We start from the raw sequence: 17,142 nt of genomic DNA, 5'->3' as shown, positions 1-17,142 counted from the left end.
GCTGCAGCAATTTGATGCGGTCGTTTTCAACGTGACAGCCCCAGGGAGCCCTGCAAGGGCTAGCAGGGGCGATCTGGGCTGCGGGTGGCACAGGGCAACATCTGAGTCTCCCCCAGTCCGGTCAACAACCATTTTGCAGTCACCCAACGGCTTATTCTGTTGCTGTGCCAGGCTGGAGCTGGCTACAGAGCAGCGCTCGGGGATGCCCCCGCGAAAGGCGTGAGGCAAGGGCAGGGCGCCTGAGGGGCTACCGTGCAGTTAGACGCCAGCAGGAGCCGTAGGTGGCCCGGAAAGGAAGGGGCACCCGAAACCACTTCTGTGGCGAGCCCTCAGCGCCCGGCGGTCTCCGGGCTGCACCAAGCGGCGGCCGAGCGCCGCCGCAGCCAGGCGGCGGGGGGTAGAGCGCGCGCGGCCGCCGGGGTAAGGCTTTGGGGGCGGGAAGGGGAGAGAGATGAGGTGCGGGGAGGCGGCCCGCTCCCAGGCGGGATCAGGAGAGCCCAGGCGCTGGGGACTGGAGCGGGGTCAGGGAGGACTCCGGCAGGGGGAGGAGAGAAGCAGAGGGAGGGAGCCAGGCGGGAGGCGGAGCGGCGGGAGGAGGCAGCGCTGGGAGCCGGGCACTCGGGAAGCGGAGGCGGATTAAAATGGCCACCGGCAGCTCCAGGGAGCGGCTCCGGCTGCTCCTGGCGCGTCCGCTCGGCCCAGTCCGCTCCTGATGGGGGAGAGAGGCCAGCGGGGTGTGGAAGCAGCAGCAGCGGCGGAGCCGGCCAGGGAATTTTCTGGGGGAGCCGCAGCCTCGGTTATTTAAAATAACACCCCCCCCCCGCGCGGGCGGAGGTCGGACCCCCACCCGGTGAGTGCCGCCACCTGCCCCATTCCCCTCGGGCCGGCCGCTTTGTGTGCAGCCGGCCCGGGCTCTCCGGGGGCGGTAGCTGGCTGGGCTATGTCGGGCTCGGTAGCCACCCGTCTCCCGCGCCCCCCTAGGCCTCGGCGGCGGCTCCGCTCCCTAGTTCCCAGGGATGCTGGCTCGGGAGCTGCCTCCATCCGTCCGCGCCCTGCAGCCGCCCGGGCTGGGGAGGGGGGCTCCTCAGGGATACCTGGGGAAGGGGCGTGGGGTGGCCGCGCCCCGCTGGGGGAGGCAGGTGGCGACGCTGGAGAGCGGGGCCTGGCTCGCGGGCGATCGTGGTGTGTCCTGCCTAGAGAGGGACAGGTAAAGCCCGGCTCCGCTGGCGGGGCGGCGGGAGAGACCTGGGAGCGCCGGCAGCGTCGCGGCCCTGCAGTGATTTCATTAACCCTCTGCCTGCTGCCCTTTGTTGTTCCCCGGTAGGATTGTTCCGCCCAGGAGAAGGGGTGTATCGCGGCCCGGTCTCCCCTGCGCAGCCTAACGGCCAATACCTTTGTATTTGGTCAATGGGGAACGGCGTGCACTTTGTTGGGTGTCACAGGAGTGTTTGGCTCGGTTGCCCTGGAAGGAGAGGAGGGAACCTGGATTAAAAGCAAGGAGGAGTTTTATTCATGTCCCCCCAGGGGGTGAGAGAAGAGTAGTTTGGAGGGGATCATTTATGGGGGGTCGTTATCCAGAGTTGCAGTTCTAGGCTAAATTACAGATTTGTGCCTTATTCCCCAGGAATTTAAATTCTAGGCCACAATCCTGTAAACTGAACTGCCGAGGTTGACTCCTGCACCTGCCTAGAGCCCTGTTGACCTCAGCTCAGATGTTGAGTTTACACATAAACCTCTACCTCATATTTTGCTGTCCCTGGGAGCCAAAAAATCTTACCGCATTTATAGATGAAACAGTGTTACATCGAACTTGCTTTGATCCGCTGGAGCGTGCATCTTCCCCCCACCCCAGTGCTGCTTTACGGCTTTATATCTGAATTTGTGTTATATCGGATAGTGTTATATTGGGGGTAATGGTGTATATGTCGACTTGAAGGATCAGGACCTTAGTTTGCAGCCTTGATGGCTGCACAAGAGTGTTGGGAATGTCCATGTGGAGAACATCCTAAAAAAAAGCAGAAACACAGCTGTGCAAAGAAGGAAAAAAAAATCTTCTTTTTGCTCTATAGGTTTCACAACTAATCTAGGTGAAATGTTCTACTGAACAGTGTGGTGGTCAAACACGTTAATGTAGGCGTTGCATAATGTTTTTGTCTTTCTGCGTTAGTTCCAAATTGTGTCCCTGTAAAATGTTGAGAGAACTTATATGATAGCAAGAAGCACATTTTTCATTTTTAAGATAAAAAAGCATACAGCTGTATTATATGAAGAACATTTTAAGTATCTTCTGTGGCATGATGCAGTTAAATAAAAACAGCAGAGCATCACTGAATGGTATTTTGAAGCATAGTATATATTTTAGAGGAAGTGTACAGGTTCATCCCTGCTTGCAACTTAACGTGCAGTTTTAAGCTTTCTGGTTTTTTGTACTTTTTTGCATTTACATTGAAGCAAATGAGACTTAAACATGTGCTAAGTGTGTTGCTAAATCAGGACCTAAATGTTGCTTTTACTTGTTTTAATTAATATTTGTAAAGTGATGGAGAAAATTGATAGAAAATTCAGGCACATTTTTCCTCAGGTGTTTGGATGAATATTTTTAAGCTTTTTAATACATGAAAGACCCTGGAGTCTTAGCAGACACATGGTTCGTGTGAATAGTAAAATATTATTGTGTAATAACTTTTTTTGTTTTAGTTTTGCTTTTTAGCTGTTTAAAAACATAAGAACATTAAGTGTTTTATGTCAGGCATGATTTACAAACATCTCATTTTATTTAAGCTCTTCAATAGACAAACGTAATGTACACTAAGCACAAGAAGTAAAAATATCCAGAATGGTGGCATAAATACTGTAAATGAACCAAAGCCACTTCTTGCAGTGTGTGTAGGACTAGTCTAACTAGAGTGTATTGGAAGAATAGTTTCAAATAAGCATTTCTATCTCTTGTGGTTAGAAGCCTTCAAAACATAATTATGGAGAGCCCTGAGATGACTATCGTAGTAAAACCAAACCAAACTAGTAGTAATACAGTTATATATAACTTTCTTCACTTTCAACCTTACTATACTATTAAACACACGTCCTTAGAATCTTTCAGTCTAGGAGAACCACATAAGTCTTGAATTGTGGCAGTTGTGGCCATGTGGCATCCTCCAGTGAAAATATCCTGCAAGTCCTCTTAAATCCTAATGCAGTGTATATCATTTACCAGACAAGAAGATGTGGTGGTTTCATGTTCTTCCTCAGAATGTGTAGGTGTACACACAAAGACAAAACAAATGTGTGTTATCATTAAAGTTAGATAGCAGGACTGTGTAGTTGAGCAGACAGCAATACTGAGACTCTATTTGTATACACAGCTAAAGTTCACAATATTTTATTGAGTACAGGTATATATCTCAGTTAAGACAATTATTACTTTTGAAAATTCCTAGCATAAATCACAACAACTGAGTCTTAATTCCAGAGCCTTCTGTCTTCCTTCTGTTTTCCACCTATTGGTCTGCCAAGCATCAGGCCTCCTCTGCAGAGAAGATGTAGTAAGTGTGTCCACCATAGGAAATAGACAGTAAGCAAGAAGAATAGCATCTTATCTAGTATCCTTCAGAGGTTGTTTTCTATGTCCCCTAAAAAGTCTTAACACTTGATTCAGTGTAGTCAGGGAAGCACTTATACCATTTCCCAACATATAATATCTTGATCGTTTCTCAGGCTCACTGAATAATTCACTTCTGGAGAATCAAAAGGGGACTGCTGATTAATACACTTGAAGTCACCTTTTAGCCCTCAGTTTTCATGAACAGCAAGGAACCCCGAGTCGAGACTACCGGACAGCAGAAAAATGATGTACTTCTGGAATCTAGAATCTATTTTTTTTTAATTGTAAATTAACAGAACTTTTGGATTCCAAGATGTTGGTCACACTAATATGCTTGATATATAGTATCTTTGACTATGCCTTAAGAACAGACTAACTTTGTAAATATTTTTGTTTTTAAATCATGTTGCATGTTATTGAACAAATGTTGATGTATTTATGTAAGTCAACACTACTTTTTAATTTTAGTAAATGATTTAATACTAGCTGGAGTAGACAGACAAATCTTACAAGATATAAAGATCCTTTTGGATTGCTACTATCTAATATATCAGAATGGGTTGACAGATCATCATTAGTTGGTACATGCTGTTTTTTCCGGTCATTAGTTTAGCAGTAAAATGTTGATTTGTGGTTGTTCTTTCTTTACTTAATCTTAAAATTTGCTTAAAATTCAGTTGTATCTAAGTAGGATTGTTGAGCTAAATAACCTTCAGCTCAGGTTTGTCTGATTTTTGTTTGATAGCTGGGCAAATATAGGACAGGTTAGGACTATCATGAAATTTAAGTTCATGGAAATGCCACTTTACACTTGGTTATATGGGTAGATAAAAAAGTTGTAGGAAAATAAGATTTTTAATGGTTTCAGGATATAAGATAAAAATAAAATCTTACGGATCTTGAGGGGGAGGGTGTATACAATTTCAGTTATTTCAGTATTAACATAGGCTAAGGCAGAGAGGGGGAGATGTTTTGGCTTTATCTGACTGCCCTTGAAATCAGCAGGGTCTTTACTGTTGACTTCAACTGTAATTTGGTGAGGCTTCTACTCTAAGAGAAAACCCAGGATAAGCTTTTCTTTTTACATAGTGATGCTTCAATTTTTTTTAAAACTTATTTTAGAGTGGTCCATTGAGGCCCAGTCAGCATCGGGTTATCCCCTTGTGCTAAGTGCTGTATATTCATCCTAAACTCAATGAATCAGATGTGCGCTGGATTTTGGGTTTATAGTATGCACAGGCTTCTAACTGCTAAAATGGGCACCCTTTCTATTATACTTGTTTGTTGCTGTTTTTTTTTCTGTTTTGGAAGACATGTCCTCTTCCTAAAATAACCTTGGCCAGGCTTGTAAATATTTGTGGAAAATGACATAGCCAATGTCATTCAACTGACTAGATGCATTATAGACTCTCTGTTTGGGTGTGGGCACCTATTCTGAAGTATTGGGAATTGGTACTGCTGGAGACAGGATGTTTGATTAAATAGCAGTCTTGTACATACATGTTGGGCACATAGAAAAATCCCTGCAACTTATTTCCGTCCCTCTTTCTCTCCCTGACCTGTTTATTTTGTAGTTGTGTTACAAGCCAATTAGCCATTGCTGGTGGGTTTTTTAAATTGGATTGACCTGAATTTTTATTTCTTGTATGTATGTGTTTTTAAAGATAAGCCATGGCATTCAGCTAAGCTTCTGCAGACCAACTATGCAGGCAAGCAGCGCTGAAGAAGGAGGCAGGAGCAGGTGTTTTGTCCAGTGCTATTGGCTGCTGTGGAGTGAACCTCCAGGCACTGGGTAGGGATTTTTAAATATTTGTACATTATTTTTATTGGTTTCTATTGCAAAATAAAGGATACTTTGTTTTAAACAATGTTGTCTTTGACTCTTGGCACCTCTTGTTATAAGCATGTGACTCTTCGCTCTTTTTCCATGACCAGACAGTGATTATTTTCAAATGATTTACTATGACAAACAAGCCCTAGTTATAATTTACCAAAATATTTTATAATCACACTTGCCTGGGAGGTACTTAAACTGTAGGAAAATCTATTGACAATTTGCTATGCCCCTAAAACTGAGCTACTTTTAATCTTTTCAAAACCTACAGTTTGAAAAATGTGATCAGATCGTTCACTTCTGTATTGTAAAATACATCACTAGATAGTATAATTCTTCGCAGATTTCCATTTTCAGTATCTTTAGGTAGATGTCTTCAAAACATATATCTTTTTTATGTGTTTAAAAAAACCTAAAAAACCAGAACATTGCAAATAATTGTTGTCTTCAACTAGTCTCTGTAGATGTTTTCTTTGCTGGTTTGTTTTACAGTAAGTAATCACTTTTTGTATCTTCAGCAATTTACTACTGAGACCCAAGGAATGTATCAAGAGTTACATGCTAGAATGCGCAAACTGTTGGGCAATAAGAGATACAGCACTTAATGATTTCCAGACAACCTTCAAGAATTTTTTTTTTTTTAAGTTTAAAAGTACCTGTCCATCATGACTCCAGAGCTAAAAACCCTAAAATAATGTTTTTTTGTGTTTGGGGTTTTTGTGAGCAAGGAAAGTCATCACTTGGGTCACCCAAGCAGTGATAACTATCCAGCGGTTGAGGGTCAGAGAACCATTTTATCAAGAAACCCAAAATTCTTTAACTACTTGGGGTTTGTCTACACTGGCAGTGCTTTAACGTGGCTTGTATAGTTTTGTTAGAGTTCCCTCAGTGCTCTAAACACCTCCATGAGGGGCATAGCTACCAGTGCTGGGAATGCGGCTCCCAGCGTTGGTGCACTGTCCATACTGGCACCTTACAGCGCTGAAACTTGCCGTTCTGACGGGAGTGTTTTTTCATACCGCTGAGTGAGAAAGTTGCAGTGCTGTAAAGTGTCGGTGTACACAAGCCCTTGGATAAGTTGAAAGTGAAATACCGCTACCTCTGGAGTGCAGTATAGCACAGTATTACATACTCAGCAATTTAGGTAAGATGACCGTATTGAATTGGAATTACATGAGTAATATTTAGATAGGGAGATTGTAGTACCTTAATTGGAATTTGTTCGGGATGCTTGGATTAATTTATGCTTCCAGAAAGCACTGTGGATTTTCAATAACCAGAAGTAGTCAGGACTTAGTTTTGCACATTATCTGAAAGGTGTCATCTCCAGCAATTCAGTTCCTTCAGACTCCATATTGAGGCATTATATTAATGTTTTGGCATAACTGTTATCATATAATCTCAGTGCCATATGCTGAATCATTAATGCCATTTACTGCAGCAACTTACTTTCCTTGGAGGCTTTGCACGGTGTCATAAACAGAGTGTTAAGGGTTAATGTCTCTTATACCTGTAAAGGGTTACAAGCAGGAAACTGGACACCTGACCAGAAGACCAATCAGAAGACAAGATACTTTTAAATTCGAGTGGAGGGAAGTTTGGGTGTGAATTCTTTGTCCTTCTCTCAGAGGGTCTGAGAGAGACCAGACATTACTACAGGCTCTCTAAGTTTCTTTTCATAGAGTAAGTAAAACAGGCGGTTTAGGCTTTTTAATTGTTTTATTCTATTTGCATTTGTGGATCTGGCTGGTTAACTTTTATATGTGTAGTTGCTGGGAAGATTTTGATTTGTATTGGTACTGGGGGGAAGGTCCCTTTCTGGTGTCTGTAAGCTATAGGACCCTGTAATAGTTACATCTTGAAGTTACAGAGATAATTCTTTACTTTTTCCTTTCTTTTATTAAAAGATTTCTTTTTAGATAACCTGATTGATTGATTGTTTTTTCTCTGTTTCCCTTGTTTTATCCCAGGGGATTGGGATAACTCACCAGGACGGGTGGGGAGACTGGAGAGGGAGAGAGAAAATCTCTCTCTGTTTTCCTTGAATCTGTTTGCCTTTTTGTGGAAGGGAAGGGAGATACTTCTCTGTATGGTGATTTAAGAGGTTAGATCAGTATCTCAGGATAGCCCAGGGAGGGAAGTGCTGAGAGGGGGAAGGTGGGGGAATGGTTTATTTCTCCTTGTTTTAAGAACCCAAGGGATCTGGGTTCTTGGGGTCCCCAGGGAAGGTTGGGGAGGTCAGAGTGCCCCAAAACACTATATTTTTGGGTGGTGGCAGCCTATCAGATCTAAGCTGGTAATTAAGCTTAGGGAAATTCATGCTAGTATCTCATTCCTGGACTGTAAGGTTCAGATTTGAGAAAGAATGCTATGACACATGGTAATACTGGCCTGTTCATACCCTGCTTAGTTTGAGGTAAGATAAAATTGTAAGATGTGATATAGATGACATCTTAAATGAGCTCCTATGTTAACCAATTTGATGGTTGTGCACAAAAATTCTTTGATAATGTATTTGAACCATTGCAGTGTAAAAAGTGGTGCTTTTTTTCTGGTTTCCTGTTATCTGTGAGGTTGTCTGGTCTAGTGGGTGACCACCTATATTGGATGGAAATAAGGGAAAACCACATGAAAAATAAGGGGCAATACTTTAATTTAAAGGGCGTTTTAGGGAAACATCTTGTCACTTGTGCATTTTCCTCTCAAGTATACAATCTGTTGCCCTCAAGTGTGTAATACAATTATCAGACACTTCAATTGAACATTTAAAGTAGTACGTGTTAGTTTTAATAATTTAATGTGCCTTAAAATATTGGATGAGTGATCACGCTAAGGGATCCATCTCTAAGGGAGAAATCAATGAATAAGGACTTGTCTTAAAATAAGGGACGAGTGGTCAACATAAGTATGTGGAATAAGTTCTGATGAAAAGCATAGAACTTGTTTAAACATTTGAAAATATCTTGGCAGGTATTGACAAGAAACTTCTTCACAGACTATTGATACTGAAGTTGCAAAGTTTGTATTTGGGTGAAAAATACTGAATTCTCTGAGGCTTGGAAAATGTGTATTGGAGGTGATTTTTTGTGCTCTTCACCTTGAGACTATCTGCTTTGCTAGCAACCCATATGTTGTGTGGAATTAATAGCTTTCACAAGGTGGGCATCCCCTTGTTCATCTGCTATGTTTTAGATAATTGCTGTGTACAGGTTTGAACTGTTCTCCCTACTGAATAGTTAAGACAACACAAACTCATAAAATCTATAGGATCATCTGATAACTGATTAGAAATGTTACTTAAGAGTTTTATTGATACTCTGGGTTTCTGGAAATAGATAATATACAGTGACTTTTTTTTTACAAAGTCTATTTACTGAGTCATCTCAGTTGTGGAAAGGTAGAGTTTGTAGAGAATGCCTCAAAACATTTGCCACAATATGCCTCAACACATTTGACTTAGATATTGCATCTATTAAATGCAAAAATAGCATTACATTAATGTTAATGTTGCAAGATCAATATTTCGTAATCAAAATAAGTACAAAAATTATGTCGGTTCCAGCAATGTGAACTTGGCCACTTTGCATATGCTGCATATCATGCTGAAGAGTAAAAGAGGAACAGAAAATGCCATTTAAAAAAATTAACTTGACTGAACAGTGTTGTCTGATCAACCTTACTAAAGGAAATTTTCTGACTCCTAAATATTTGATTTCAATCCTTTATATGGCTTTGTTGCTGGTCTTTTTATATCTAATTTGATTGGTTATTTCTTTTAAATGGGAAAATAGTAAGGAAGAAATTGTAATGAGTGCATATGGATAGGTAATGCTTTTTATATATTTAAATTCTTTACCCGTAAGAATCTTAGGAAGGTGGGTTTTCACTCACCCTTAATTTAAAAAGTAGCTTAAGGGGATTTTCTAAACCAACTCTCCCTAGATCATCCTAACTATTGAGGGGACTATTCCACCCTTCCCTCTTTTTTTTTTTTGAGACTGGTCTTTGCCGTAAACTTCAGTACCTTGTGCTGCACCTATCTCTGCTTACTGGGGCTGGCTAATTTTCTTTCTGAGACCGCTTGTTTTCGTACTTCTGAAGAAGCTTGTTAGATCTGCTTTTTAGATCTGCACTGTGAAGGTGGGACAGGATTAGATGTTTTGTGGGAGCCTTTTCACTCACTGAATGTTGAGGCATCTAGATCTACTGAAGCCGGTATCCTATGCATTGATGTGGCTTGCGGGGAGGGCCATGGTGGAAGTTAGTGGATCTATTTCTGCTTGGATCATCTTACCATCCTTACCATCCATCCACAAATGTGTGTGTGGCAGCGGGTAAGCATGCTTGTTGATTTGCTTTTCTACAGTGTTGTTCATGTATGTTCATAAATTCTTAATAGTAATAAACAGTAATGAATTAGGTTTATTTAAGCTTGTTTTTGGTGATATGTTGTTTCAGCTGATAAAGTTGAATATCATGATAACTAAAGGTTACTTATTGTCTAACATCGGAGTTGACAAACTCTTCTTAGAATAATTTCTGAAACTGAAGCATTATGGTTAATTTGTTACAACAAAAGAGCCGAGATTAAAAAGAAGGCCAAAAGGGAGTTTTTAAAATAGTCTCATCTCTGTGTTTCTTGTACTGGGTTATTTGGATATCTTGACAGGGAGATGCTTTTTTAAAAATTTTTTAAGGACAGAAAGATTACAGGCTGGGGACTTTTTAAAAAAAAAAAGTTGTGTTTTTTGTTTGTTTGTTTGTCAGAAGATATGACCATTTCCTGCAATATCTTTGGGAGATACTACTGTATTAAGTATATGTACCATTCTGGGCCAGTTCCATGGGAGGGAGTGACTACAGCTCTTCCAGAAACGAAGAACAGTGGGGGGTGATTGAGCAAATTCACTCATATAATATCTCCAGATAAATACTGGAGAGGCTTGCATGTATTATCTCAAACTGGATTCTCCAGAGACCACCAGACAAATAAAGGACTTCTGGAGAAATAGCCTGAGTTTAAACTGACTCTGACCTTCTTTCTGAATGAGCAAATGGACAGAACTCTCTGTCCGAAGTGGGTGGAGGGTGGGCTAACCTTCCTGAGCAGGATTTGAAAGGACTGAGGCCCCATAAGACTGATGGGTGACCTCTGCTGGCAAGGTTTTAGCATGCATATAGGAAGAAGTCGTCTTAGTTTTTTAAAAAACTATTTCTCTGCAGTGCTTTTACCTTAAGAATAAATGTGCTTACTTAGAGCTGTGTGGTAACTTGTGAGTGCTGGTGATTATAGTTGTTCTGATAGCCTTTGAGGAGAAAGTAAAGTGCAGATACCAGCCTATTCAAGCAGTCTGGCTTGCTGGGAATATCACAGTGTAGACAGGGAGCTGTGCAGCCTGGAAATATCCAGGAGGGAGAGAGCCGTGGGTTTTCACCCAAGAGAGGTGATGACTGAAGAGCCAGCAGCCTAGAGGGGATACCTTTGGAGAATCATGGGGATGGGGAAATACAGGTGCATTTGCCCTGAACTGTGACATGGGAGATGGAGGCTTTGAGAGACAGATTACAGGAATTAAATAGGCCTAGGTTGGCCAGAAGATGTCTAGAGGAAATATGAAAAAAGTGTACAACACACTGACAATTTGTCACCAATTTTTTGGATTATATGCAATTTTCATCATAAATAGTAAGTGTGGATGCGGGGAATTTATTCTTGGGATGGTAAATTCGAATGACATCTTTTCAAGGCAGATGTATAAAAAGCTGGGTGGTGTAAAATGCAAATAATGGAGAAGTGCTTACAGTGGATTAAGGAATAGAAACAGGGATAATGGGATGACTTCAAACAAATCACAGTACACACTGAGCATGGTGAACAGTTTACTAACTAAGATTTGTTAAACTGGAGAAGTAAAAACTGTTACTCAAGTTGTTATTAATTAGGCAGAAAAAATTGCTGGATGCTGTGCTCAAACAGTCCTGTGCTGCCATGAGGCTGAAGTAGTTGGCCTAATAGGTCTTTTCCCACTCTCATCTGTTTGAATGCTAGACACTATGGAATCTTAACTTCTTTTCCCTAGCAGTGATCTTGAGACCTGAATTTATAACTAAAAGGATTAATATTTTTATTTCAAACTAATGTTGGTTGATTGGAGTGGCAAAAAAAGGCATGATTTCTCGAGGCCTCCCGTGATTTTGGAGGTCCTGAGGTTGGCAACCCTCCCTCCTCTCCCCCCCCAAATTGCACCAAGAACTTCCATCTTTTATTCTTTCCCTTTTGTTCCTATTTTTTATGCCCTTTTAAAAAATAAACAACAAACAAACCTAATACATTGTGGATTTCTAATTTGCCTTCTGGTTTTTGAGCCATTAGGCCTTACTCAGGTTGTATTTTCAAGCTTTTCTTCACAATGTTTAGAAATGTACTTTTATTTTTAAATTAAAGCAGAGATTCTCACATAACATGAGTCTAAGCTCTAGGGTTTTAAGAGAAACACCAAATATATCGAGAGAGATGATAAAATTACCAAAGTTGACAGCTTCTTTTCTTACTACCCGTTCTCTAATTAATAATGAGTGAAAATATTTAAATTCAGATTATTAGGGAATTTAGTTAGGTTAGTGGAGGCAAAAATGAGTCTTTAAAAAGAATTTCTGAGATAAAACTGAATAGTGTTTTTCTTTGAAATAGTCATATGGATACTGGAACTGATGTATTTTTGGTTTGCCATCACAATTTAATTGCTCATGCTCTATAGTCATCAACATTTTTAGCAATGTATATATAAAAAACTCAGTCTCTGAGGATCTCATCTAAGAGGATGTTAGTATGCCTGTTAATTAGGTTTGTGAAAGTTTCTTGTTCACAATTTTAAGCAAAGGGACTAAAGTATTAAAGATGCATTTTTAATTTAGATTTTGAGCAGGGCTGTAAAAAAACAAGGGAGTATTTCTTCAAGCTTTTCCTTTTTAGGGAGAGTTAAAGGTACAACATCAGAACATTTTCTTTTAAGTATATTTTACTTTGAATTTGATACATTTTGGTAATTTAAGTATTTTGCCTTCAGTTTCTTCTTTAATTTAGTCTTTTTAAAAAGTGCTGTATCAGGAAAAAATGGATCTCTCTTTGCCGTAGTATCCTTATCCTTAAAATTTATAATGCTAGCATGAATGTGTAGAACTCTGGGAATCTAGGCATACTAGGAAACTGACTGGATTCTAAGCTGGTGTAAATTAGAATATCTCTATTGACTAGTTTAGAGCAGCTGAGGCTCTGTTTTACTGTTGACTTAAAGGCACATATGTATATTTGCATGAAAAAATGATTCTGTGACAAGAGAAGACATGTAGTAAGTGCACACAATTAGTATTTGTATAGTGGACCAGAATTGTGGTTTGTTTGTTTGTTTTTCAGTTCTTGCCCAGCAATAGGTGTGTGTTTTAAATAATAAAAGTTTACGAACTCTGGAAAACATTGCTTACATATAACTGTTTTCTCCCAAGAAGGTTAATTTTTATGGGAAGCTAGTTAATTTTATCCAGTTTAAAATAATAATAAATACATGGCATATCAGGAAGATTGGTGTCAAAATATTTTGGCATGGGTAGAATAAATCTAACATTTAGTTTCTATTTTGTTTTTCTACAGTGATGTTTGTAATCTTAATAGTGGGAAGGGGAGGGGAAATGAAACTGACTTGCAGTTCTCATTTGTATTAGAAATAATTATGCGTAACATGCTTTCCATACATGTTAACATTTGAAATGTTAACACAATATATTAAGTGTAATACATACAAATATACTAATTTGAGTTTGGATTAAAAAAATAAAACTATAATATATTTTATTGCTGGTACTGCAGATCTTGTGGCCCAGTAGTTTTTGTTTTTGTTTGTTTTTTTCTTTTAACATTAATCCAATGACTAGGTCAGAGAAGCAGAGTTCAGTTATAGCATCTCATTCCCTGCCCATGCCTCAAACCCCCCCCCCCCAAAAAAAAAAAAAACCAACCAAACAAAACCCTACAGCAACAACCAACTAGCGCCTAGTGCAGTTGTGGAGAATTCTTACTATTTTTAAAAACAAACTAAAATAAAAATATCTAGCTGTCATTGAATTATGTCTTTAAGTACTTAACTTCTCCAATAATTAAACTGATTTACAGCTAGCTCTGTGTTTATTTGCAAGATAGAAGATGCTTAGTCACTTGCAAAAATAATTTCCTGTTCTCTCTTGTATTTATTGTTTAGCTTTAAAAAAGGATATTCAAAGAAAAGTGTAAACATTTTTCAAAATAAAAAAACAGTCAACTCTATTTTTAAGCTTCCTCCCCTTTCTTTAAATAGAGTGGTTTTGTAGCTGCTCATGTGAATGTAACTTAGTGCTTAAAACACATGGGTTTTATGTTAAATTTTGGTTCTGCCCGATTCTTACTGCTTAGGTCTGTGACCTTAGGCTTAGAAAGACACTTAAAGCAACACCATCAACTTGAAATTTAGCCAGTTTAAAAAAAATAAGTTAATAGTTTCAGGTATTAGGCTTGACTTGGACTCGATTCCCTGACAGTATTGTTTTAATAATTTCAGTTTGTTATTTAAAAAGATTTTTCTGTTGCAATGAGAAGCACCCTCAAGTCCCTGAGAACTTCTGTGCAATTCCACAGGGTTCAGGCTAGAAAATTCTTGTGTAGAATTGGGGCCAATTTTGACTATCTATAACAGTAGCTGCTGGAGTCAGTTGATGCTGACCCGTTATGTGACAGGAGTATTAACCTCTTCTAAAAGCCTGACCCATGTCAGATGGTTTGGGGGGAGGGGGAAAGACCAGTCTCTTACCAGGATGCCAGTATATTGTGCTTTTATGTTATGCTGTCAGAGGTAATCTAAAGTTAGTTTTTAAAAAAAGGAATTTGAAGCCCCATGAATTACTCAGTGCCTGAAAGGGAACCTGGCACAGTGCTGGTGGTTTCAGTGCTTCCAGTTTCTCCTGAAAGCATGTGATATAGTGGAGATGGTGAAAGCATGTGATATAGTGGAGACGGTGAAATCCTCCATGTGCTGTATCTGGTGTTTGGTAACTCCATAAAATATTTGACTGTAACTATGTTGTATCACTGGGTTTTAAAATGTGTACTAGGGTACGTCTGCACTACGGGATTGTTCCGATTTTACATAAACCGGTTTTGTAAAACAAATTGTATAAAGTCAAGTGCATGCGGCCACACTAACCACATTAATTCGATGGTGTGCATCCATGGTCCGAGGCTAGCGTCAATTTCTGGAGCGTTGAACTGTGGGTAGCTATCCCGTAGCTATCCTATAGTTCCCGCAGTCTCCCCCGCCCCTTGGAATTCTGGGTTGAGACCCCAGTGCCTGATGGGGCAAAAATCATTGTCACGGGTGGTTCTGGGCACAACCTCACCCCGCCCTCCATGAAAGCAGCAGACAACCATTTCGTGCCTTTTTTCCTGGGTGAATTGTGCAAACGCCATAGCACAGCAAGCATGGACCCTGCTCAGATCAATACCGCAATCGTGGACGTTGCAAACACCTCACACATTCTTGTGCAGTCTATGCTGAAGCGGGACCTGCAAAGCCAGGCGAGGAGGAGGCGGGGCTACGGCAGCGCGACGACAAGAGAGATGAGGACATGAACATAGAATTATCTCAAACTGCGGGCCCCTGCGCTTTGGAGATCCTGCTGGTAATGGGGCAGGTTCTAGCCATTCAATGCCGATTTTGGGCCCGGGAAACAAGCACAGACTGGTGGGACCGCATAGTTTTGCAGGTGTGGGACGATTCGCAGTGGCTTCGAAACTTTCGCATGCGTAAGGGCACTTTCATGGAACTTTGTGACTTGCTTTCCCCTGCCCTGAAATGCCAGAATACCAAGAAGAGAGCAGCCCTCACAGTGGAGAAGCGAGTGGCAATAGCCCTCTGGAAGCTTGCAATGCCAGACAGCTACCGGTCAGTCGGGAATCAGTTTGGAGTGGGCAAATCTACTGTGGGGGTTTCTGTGATGCAAGTAGCCAAAGCAATCATTAAGCTGCTGCTATGAAAGGTAGTGACTCTGGGAAACATGCAGATCATAGTGGATGGGTTTGCTGCAATGGGATTCCCTAACTGTGGTGAGGTGATAGATGGAACCCATATCCCTATCTTGGCACCAGGGCACCCAGTATGTAAACCGCAAGGGGTACTTTTCAGTGGTGCTGCAAGCACTGGTGGATCACAAGGGACGTTTCACCAGCATCCACGTGGGATGGCCGGGAAGGGTTCATGATGCTCGCGTCTTCAGAAGCACTGCTCTGTTTAAACGGCTGCAGCGAGGGAATTACTTCCCAGACCAGAAAATAACATTTGGGGATGTTGAAATGCCTGTAGTTATCCTGGGGGACCCAGCCTACCCCTTGATGCCATGGCTCATGAAGCCATACACAGGCAGCCTGGACAGTGGTCAGGAGCTGTTCAACTACAGGCTGAGCAAGTGCAGGATGGTGGTAGAATGTGCATTTGGCCTTTTAAAGGTGCGCTGGTGCACATGACTCACTTGCTCAGACCTCAGCCAAACCAATGTTCCCTTTGTTATTGCTGCTTGCTGTGTGCTCCGCAATCTCTCTGAGAGTAAGGGGGAGACCTTTATGGCGGGGTGGGAGGCTGAGGCAAATCACCTGGCCGCTGATTACATGCAGCCAGACACCAGGGCGATTAGAAGAGCACACCACGAAGCGGTGCGCATCAGAGAAGCTTTGAAAGCGAGTTTGATCACGGGCCAGGGTACGGTGTGACTGCTGTGTTTGTTTCCCCTTCATGAACCCCCTCCCCCTTATTGACTCCTTCCCTGTAAGCAACCCACCCTCCCTTCGATTACAGCTTAAGGAAATAAAGTCACTCGTTTAAAAATCATGTATTCATTATTAAAAAGTCATTATAAAAAGGGGCAGAGAACTAACAAGGTATCCCGGGTGTGGTTTGGGAGGAGGATAGGAGGGAAGGAAAAGGCCATTAAACACATTTCAATGTAATGACAGCCTTTTGGCTGGACTGTCCACAGGGGTGGAGTGGGCGGGTGCACGAAGCCTTCCCCCATGCGTTCTGACACGTCTGGGTGAGGAAAATATGGAACATGGTGAGTACTGGGGGTGGTTACACAGCGGCTGCAGCGCCACTCTGTGACCCCGCTGCTCTTCCTGAAGTTCCACCAGACGTCGGAGGATGTCAGTTTGATCACGCAGCAGCTCCAGTGTTGCATCCCACCACCGCTGATCTTCCTGCCGCCACCTCTCATCTTGAGCGTCCCTCCTATCCTCACATTGGTCCCTCCTGTCCTCACGTTCACTGGCATCTTTTCTGTACTTTGCTACCACGTCCTTCCACTCGTTCAGATGAGCTCTTTCATTGCAGGTTACTTCCATGATTTCTGAGAACATTTCGTCTCGCGTCTTCTTTTTCCTCTGCCTTATCTGAGCTAGCCTTCGGGATGGAGTAGGGAGGCTTGAAAAATGTGCAGCTGCATGAGGGAGGTAAAAAAGGGAGAGAAGTATTTAAAAAGATACATTTTACAGAACAATGCTTATACTCTTTCACAGTGAACAACACTATTCACCTTACATAGCACATGTGATTTCACTACAAGGTCGCATTTTGCATCTTAATATTGAGTGCCTGCGGCTCTGGTGTTACAGATCTCACAGACGCAGGTCCGG

General features: G+C 41.6%; 1 protein-coding gene across 3 annotated transcripts in view; it reads left to right on the top strand.

Annotated features, from left to right (window-relative positions):
• The first annotated feature begins 609 nt into the window (after nucleotides 1-609).
• The window catches only part of WDFY3 (WD repeat and FYVE domain containing 3), a 313,760-nt gene continuing 297,227 nt past the window's right edge, over nucleotides 610-17,142 (top strand). For all 3 annotated transcript variants that reach the window (XM_050945097.1, XM_050945098.1, XM_050945096.1), the window contains exon 1: nucleotides 610-850. The gene's annotated coding sequence lies outside the window, so the exon portion shown is untranslated. The remainder of the gene's footprint in view (nucleotides 851-17,142) is intronic.

Source organism: Gopherus flavomarginatus, chromosome 3, assembly GCF_025201925.1.
Source record: "Gopherus flavomarginatus isolate rGopFla2 chromosome 3, rGopFla2.mat.asm, whole genome shotgun sequence".
NCBI classification, from domain to species: Eukaryota; Metazoa; Chordata; order Testudines; family Testudinidae; genus Gopherus; species Gopherus flavomarginatus.
This window is presented reverse-complemented; position numbering and strand designations above follow the sequence as displayed.